Source organism: Mesocricetus auratus, unplaced genomic scaffold (genome assembly GCF_017639785.1).
Source record: "Mesocricetus auratus isolate SY011 unplaced genomic scaffold, BCM_Maur_2.0 Super-Scaffold_100028, whole genome shotgun sequence".
In the NCBI taxonomy this organism is placed as follows: Eukaryota; Metazoa; Chordata; class Mammalia; order Rodentia; family Cricetidae; genus Mesocricetus; species Mesocricetus auratus.
Window position 1 is genome coordinate 23315439 of NW_024429209.1, and position 8302 is coordinate 23323740.

Here is an 8302-nt window from a genome sequence, read left to right on the forward strand (position 1 = left end):
ACCCCACCCTACCCCAGACCTCTGTCACTGCCAGGCCCCTGCAGGAATGTTCATGGGGTTCCCTAAAAGCTGGACGGCTTGCCCCTTTCACCCAACACCCCAATCAGCGAGAAAGACAGGGTTCCACGCATCCCCATCTTGGAACTCTGTTCCAAGGCCAACAAGTTAGCATTAGCGAAGCATACAGTCAGCGTCAAATGTTTCTCTTCTGTAGCTTGTAGATACAACGTGTCAGGGCCCAGCCAAACTAGGCTGGTGGCCAGCTCTGTGGGGCACAAGGGTGTTGTCAGTTCCTTCAGGGAGAAACCTACACTGCTGAGCGGCTTGGAAGACCACCTGGCCATGGTCAACCTCAGTCATACCTGACCCCCAGCCAGCAGCTTCTCCCTCGTGTCTTTCAGCGCGTCCAAAACACTGGGCCCCCTGCCACCGAAGTGTCAGAGTAACGGCCAGTGGTCAAGGCCCTCAGAGATGCCTCAGTTTCCCCCAGAGTGAGTACGCGGTCCATTGACAATGACACCACCTCTGTGCTCTCCAAGGTCAACGGGGGGAAGGGAAGTTTGCACTTCCACCCAAGCTGAAAGACAAAACCAAAAAACTCAAAGCAGAATTGCCCTGCATAGAGCGCCAGGTGCGGTAATTCACACCGAATACCGAGTAGGCTCTGCCACACCAGCCAGCCGGTGGAAACCAACCACCTCCATATACACCTGGGACGCATCTTGCTTTTTTCTTCCTCTTTTTTTTCATTATGATTTTTTTTGCATGTTTATTTTTGAAAATGGACAAATGTGTAGCAGCCCGCATGACTGTGGTTGTTTTGGGAAAGATACCGGAGTATGATGTGTTCACACTGCAGCTCTGAGCATCGTGCGGTGAGACAGATGTTCCGACTTTTTTGTAATCGTCAACAGCACAAATATTTTGTATTGTCGTTTGTATCATTTTGTACCGAAAAACAAAAAGGAAAAAAAAAGGGAAGAGAATCAATGTTTTCAATGTGTTTTTAGTGCCAGGTGGTCTTGGTTCCGAAGGGAACAGGAGCTTTGCGGAATTGTCATGTCCTGGAGAGGAGTCGGGCGTTAGCACGCTGCTCCAAAGGAGTAAATAAAGTCCCCTTTTAAGTAGTTGGCCTCCGACTTGTTTCTGTTCTTATTTCAGGATCTGACACAAATTGAGGACAGTGGGCAGGACCTGAGGGCGGCTGGTGGCAGCAGTGAGCCCTCATCACACACAGTGGCTTCTTGGGGACCTGCTGTGTTATAGCTTGGGCACCGGTCCAGGCTCCGGAAAAGAAGCGAAATCTGGCCCATTCCGCACACATCTGAGGCCCACATTTCCTATGCGTGTAGCAAGAATTCTAATTGTTCCTAACAATAAAAATTCAGAGTCCAATACTGGAGCTAATGCTGAAGACCAGAGAAGCAAAGCTCAGACTAAAGGGACGACCCTGTCCTCAGACTGCGTCTGTCTCTCTCTCTCTCTCTCTCTCTCTCTCTCTCTCTCTCTCTCTCTCTCTCTCTCTCTCTCTCTCTCTCTCTCTCTCTCTCTCGTGTCTCCTCCCTCCTTATATTCCTCTCCACCCAGCCATATCGCTCCTGTCTCTACCTCATTATTGCCGGGATTAAAGGCGTGGGATCCCAAGTGCTGGGATCACCTTGTGTGAGCGCTGGTTTCTCTCTCGTGTAGCCCAGGCTGGCCTTGAACTCACAGAGATCCATCTGCCTCTGTCTCCTGAGTGCTGGGACTAAAGATATGTGTGCCACCACCACCTGGCCTCCGTGGCTAACCAGCGTGGCTAACTCTGCACTCCAATCTTCAGGAAAGCTTTATTTGTTAGATCACAAACAAAACATCATGACATATGCATATTTGAAACTTTTAGGTTATAAATCGAGTATATAGTTAAAGTATGCAAATCAGTGAGCACAACCTGCGACACTGCAGAATGGCAGGTTTAGGCTGAGAGCAGTTTTCTGGCTCTGTTTGTATTTATGGTGCTGAGGATCAAATCCATGGCCTCCCATACGCTAGGCAAGTGCTCCGCCACTGACCCATATCCCGTGCCCTAAATTTAGAATCCTCACAGCCAACATGTGGCGTGCAAGAGTGAACTGGCTGAGGCCCATGGCCTACCCACCACCCCGCCTTCCTACCCTGATGCGTACATGGACTCTAGTCTGCATGTGGCCTCTTTGCCTAAGAATGCCTGCCCCCCCAAGTCCCTTGGAGCTTTGGACAGGTCCACTTTGTAAAAAAAAAAATTCCTTTCATTATTTTTTATTACATTTTTTTAGAAAAGAGCTTGCTTCACATGTCAATCCCAGCTTCCTCTCCCTCCCCTACTCACACACCCCCCACCACCATCCCCCTGCAGCCTCCCACCCTATTGCCACTTCCTTCCACATAGGGGATCTCTAGAGTCTGTCATTTCTCTCAGGGCAGGGTCCAGACCCTCCCTCAAGAGTCCAGGCTGAGAGAGCATGCCTCTTTGTGTTATGGACACACGATGTCTGTTTGTATGCCAGGGATAAACACTGATCCACTGCCCAGGGCCCCATAGGTTGCCCAGGCCTCCTCACTGACTCTCACACTCAGGGAGTCTGGATCAGTCCCATGCTGGCCTCCCAGCTGTCAGTCTGGGGTCCAAGAGCTCTCCCCTTGTTCAGGTCAGCTGTTTCTCTGCTGGTTTTGCCAGCCCATTCTTAGCCCATTTGCTCATCACTCCTCTCTCTCTGTCACTGGTACCCAGTAAAAAAATTTTTTTTAATTAAAAAGGAAAGAAAGAAAGGAAGGAAGGAAGGAAGGAAGGAAGGAAGGAAGGAAGGAAGGAAGAACTAAGGTGTCTTTGGGGAAAACCAAAGGCAGGCTGTCTTCGCAGGCTGAAGGTAATCCGTGATGAGCGCCAGGGGCCTGGGACCCACAGTGGACTAAAGGAGTGACTGCATGGTCCCAGTGTACAATGGATTCATTCCAATGTCATGGGACACAGTCAAACCTGTCCTAGAGCGTGTATGTGTGTACGCACACACACACAAACTTGTATGTACACACGTGTGCTCACACACGTACACATGCCTATATGCAAACATGCGCACATGTGCATAACACATGCATACTCACATGCATGTGTAGGTGTGTACATGCACGCTTGCAAGCATGCGCTCACCTTGCACCTGAGTGCTCCCTCCGCTACCTTACTCCTCCACGCCTGCTTCTGGGCCCTCCTCTCCCCCTCAGGTTTATCTACCCTCACTTTTCTTCCTCCACATCTTCCTACCTTCCTTCTCTTCCTTCTTCCTGTCCCTGCCTTGTCCCAGGCAAGGGTACGACAGGATCCATGTCCCCAGGCAGAGCTTTGACCACCACTAGAACTGGAGTCTTCCCAATACTGGGGACAGCAGGTGACGCTCACACATCACGTCAGTATCTCCTATTAGTGGGACCTAGATGACTGGCGTGCTCTACTCCCCGCAGGCAAATGGTCAGCTCCAGCCAGCTTCCTACCAGCTGGGGCTGTCACTCTTGGTCCCTGGAGGACAACAAAGGGAACCATGTCCTGGCTTTGTTCTCCATAGCGTCCAGAGCCTTCTGGCACAATGCTCTGTGACTGAGAATGCTCTAACCATCTTGACAGACTCCAGACCCATCCAAGGGCCCTAGATGCTTCCCTACTCCACAGATCAGGAGTCCAGCCATCTCAGGCTCCTCTGCTAGTCCCTCGGAACCAGCCATTGGAGGTAAGAGGCTGAGAGAGGAAGAGAAGCATGTGTCCTCCCTGAGGCCCCTTGGCGGCCAGGCAAGGGTCGAGACAACAGAAGTCCCTGACGGCTTTCCAAGCTCCAAGTGGCACCCACAGGGTTCGCTGGAGCCACAAGCTTGGGGTCCGGTCCCACACAGCACAGAGGCTTTTACCAAGCATACTTCATGCGCTGGTCACCCCCCTCCCCGCTTCCACTAGCAGGACACAGTGTCACACCAGGGGACACAGCAGGAACCGATGTGGAAGCAGACAGTGACGCTGTCAGGCAGACGCCAGCCTTCCAGGCCTGCTCTTGGAAGCAGCGACCAGCAGAACTGTGAGAAGTTGGTTGCAGGCATGTTTGTTATAGCGCTATAAAGACACCCAGCACAGCAGACCAGGCAACCGTCTGCACTCACCAGCCTGCAGCCAGGGCGCTATGAGGGCGTCATAACAGAAGTGGGGGCCCTTGCTCAGCATCTCACCTCCTTCCTCCTCAAAACCAGCCGGGGAGCCAGGTGCCTGACCCATCGTGGAAGACGTCGCCTAGTGTGACTGCTGCTTGTTCCAGCCCATGGCTGGCAGCCCTCTATCGGCACTCTGAGGGGTTCTTTCTCCTCTCTTGCTCTTCTCCCTGTCTGCCTGCTTCTCTGCTAAGCACGGAGCTAAGTGGCCAACCTCTGTGTGTCCTTGGTTTGGTGTTTCTTTGTCCCCGTAAGGACCTCTCCCCCCCCCCCTACAGACATATTCATGCCCAAGCCTGTCTCCTTGAGACAGACATCAGCAAATAGCCCTCCCTCCCAGGAACAAGCCAAGTGTCCCAGGTCCCTGGAGACAAGATGCCTTCTTGGCTACCTAAGTGACATGGCTACATAGTCTTGGTCACCAGATGCCCATGGGCCACCAGTGGCTGCTGCACCCAAGGGTGAAGGGCATTGTGGGCTGGACCGGGGGTTTCCCAAGAATAATCTGCTTGGATATGAGCTCATGCTGTGGCCCCAGCTTCCTGTGTGCATCAAACTTCAGAGTCTCCCAACAATACCAGGGAAAGGCCTGTAGTCCTGGGCCTGATCTTGGCTGGAGTCTTGGCAGGGCACAGCCTCCCCCCACCCCCACTCCAGGTCCTCCTGGGCTGGTAAGTCAGGGTTCGGCCACAGCAACCGCCACCTGACCAGTAGAGCCAGGCCCTTGGCAGCAGCTGGATAACTGTAAGACCCCGACCAGGACATGCGCCACACGTTCCTACAGAGGAATTGCCTGTTGCCCATGGGTGGCTCTCTTCCGTCCCCAGGCCACCAACACCCCAGCCTTCCCAGCTAGAGTACCTCCACAGTATCCTGCCTGCCATCTGGACCTCGCCTAACACTCAAGATGGAGCGTGAGACACTCCAAAGACAAGGACAAGACTACCCTGCCCCACCCCCCAGGAGCAGACAAGGACAAGATGACCCTGCCCCACCCCCCGGGAGCCCACTGAGCATCTCTGATGAGAGAGGCGCATGTATCTTTCCCAGAGGCTCACGGTGAGCACTGGCCACAGCGGGACCAGCAGGCGCTTGTCTCAGGGTGGTAACCTAAAGCCCGGTTCCTAGAAGCACACGGAGGTCTGTAAACTCAGGGTGTCCCAGAGTTCGGGCTCACCTGCTCCTCTCTCCCACGCTATGTGGGCAATGCCTCTGAGTCCCACAGTGGGAACCATAACTGACTTCGGGTTGCTCGAGCTTTCCAAGCGCCCCAGTCACGTGCTCTCTCCCTGCTGACCCAAGTCCCCACACAGCAGCTCACACCTTCATAGCCGCACACCTGTGCCTTGCCACAGGAACCCACAGAGGATAGGCCCCGGCTAGAGAGAGAGCTCAGAGAGTCCGAGAACCTTGCCCCATCAGGACCAGCTGCTGGGCAGTGACACCCCAGACCCTTCCTTGAAAAGTGGTTCATTCTAGTCTCCTTCTAGGGCAGAGAGCTCAGACCTGGACAACCAGCAGGCAACACCTCCCTCTCTCTCACTCTCTCTCTCTTCTCTCTCTCTCTCTCTCTCTCTCTCTCTCTCTCTCTCTCTCTCTCTCTCACACACACACAGAGACAGAGACAAAGAGAGACAGAGAGAGAGAGAGAGAGTGTGCACGTCTTTGCTTGGATACAAGCTTGCATTCACAATGGCATGCATGCATAACAAAAAAATCACTCACACAGTTAATTATGGTGCAGCTGATAATTGCAGGAGCTATTGGCTATGTGTTCCTTTTGAGGGTGCTGAGCAGCTAATGACACTCACAAGTGCTCTAGCTTGGAAAGGCAGTGGGGGCACACTCCTACAACCAGCCTCACGGGGTGCAGCTGCAGGATACAGATGGAGCTGGGTTGGGGGCAGGGTGGTCTGCTGAGGATTCCCCCATCCAGCTCCAAGGCAGGGGAAGCATTGGCCTAGAGGCAGGATCTGGGAAAACAACATGAAAAGTCCAGCTTAGGCCTTTTTCTAGAAGCCCAGAGAGAAAGAAGTTTCTGTCCTCTTCTGCTACGGGTGTGGGAGACCCAGAGCCACCACTTCACAGGCCTGCACTGGCACAGCCACCTGACTGGTATCGACTTCAGAGGCAGCCTACGTGATGGAGGCCTGGTCCAGGCACCTTCAGGGACTGCACACCCACTGCCATGCACAAGAGTACACACGTATGCACACCTGCTGCCGTGCACAAGAGTACACACGTATGCACACCCACTGCCATGCACAAGAGTACACACGTATGCACACCCGCTGCCGTGCACAAGAGTACACACGTATGCACACCCGCTGCTGTGCACAAGAGTACACACGTATGCACACACTCTGCCCTACTCAGCCAGCCTATCACAGCTTGTCAGGCACTGTTTGAGGTATTCTCTCTCTATATATATGTATGTATGTATGTATGTATGTATGTATGTATGTATGTATATATGTATCTTGGTTTTTTCGAGACAGTGTTTCTCTGTAGCTTTGGAGGCTGTCCTGGAACTCACTCTGTAGACCAGGCTAACCTCAAAGTCACAGAGATCCACCTGCCTCTGCCTCCCGAGTGGGATTAAAGGCGCACTCCGCCATCGCCACTGCCGCCACCACCACCCAGCTTGTTTGAGGTTTTCTCTGGCTGAGAAGAGAGAGGGAGGCACCAGAATGATGTGGGATAATGCTCTTGTTCACTGTAAAGATTTGTCACTCATATTGGTTTAATAAAATGCTGATTAGCCAGTAGCCAGGCAGGAATTATAGGCAGGACTACCAGACTAGCAGAGATGGAGTCAACAGCCAGTCACAGAGGAAGCAAGATGAGAATGACTTACTGAGAAAAAGTACCAAACCACGTGGCTAAACACAGATAAGAATTATGGGTTAATTTAAGCTGTAAGAGTTTGTTAGTAATAAACCTGAGCCATTGGCCAAGCAGTTTATAATTAATATAAGCTTCTATGTGTTTATTTGCAACCAAAGGGCTTAGGACCAGACTGGACAGAAACTTCCTGCTACACCTGGGTCTCCATCTGAGCAGCCTGTCCTTGCAGGACCCAGCCATGCCCAAGAAATCCATGTGGGCCTCAGTCACACAGAGTCAGTCCTCTGCGGGAGACCTTCCAGAGTCCCTGATGAACAAAATTTCCACTCTATATTTTGAACATTACAAATTGAGATCTTAACGATCAATCCTTGGGGACCTGGAGAGATAGATGGCTCGAAGGTTAGGTGGGTCAGGGACTAGGGAGATAGCTTAGCAGTGAAGGCACTTGTTTCTCTTGCAGAGGACCAGGGTTCAAGCCCCAGTATCCACATGATAGCCCACAACCATCTGTAACTCTAGGTCCAAGGGATCTGACGCCCCCTTCTGGTCTCCACAGGCACTACACACATGTGGTACACAGACAAAACACCCATGCACATACTTGGGGGGAGAGGCATTCAAGACATAGTTTCTCTGTGTAGCTCTGGCTGTCCTGGAACATACTCTGTAGACCAGACTGTCCTTGAACCCATAGATCCATCTGCCTTTTGCCTCTGATTGCTGGAGTCAAAGGTGTATGAAACCACCACCTGGCTGAATTTTTTTTTTTTTTTGGTTTTTACAAGACACGGTTTCTCTGTATTGTTTTGGAAGCTATCAGTCCACCCCGGCCTCGAACTCACAGAGATCCGCCTGCCTCTGCCTCCCGAGTGCTGGGATTAAAGGCGTGCGCCACCACTGCCCGGCAGAAATTTTTTTAAATACATTTTAAATAGTGGGGAGGACCTTGGTCCTGCCTCAAAGTGATGTGCCACATTTTGTTGACTCCCCATGGGAAGCATGCCCTCTCTGAGGAGTGGAGGGAGTGGGAACTGGGATTGGTATTTAAAATGAGAAAAGGTTGTTTTAAAGTTTAAAAAAAAGATAAAATAAGAAAACAAAAATTAATATATATATATATATATTTTAAAAAAGAGACCAATCCTTTAAACCTCTTTACTGTTGTGTCTCAGTACCCACATTTCTGAAAAAAACACCACAGAAATAGCTTTGAAGAAATGGCCTGGGGGCTGGAGAGATGGCTCAG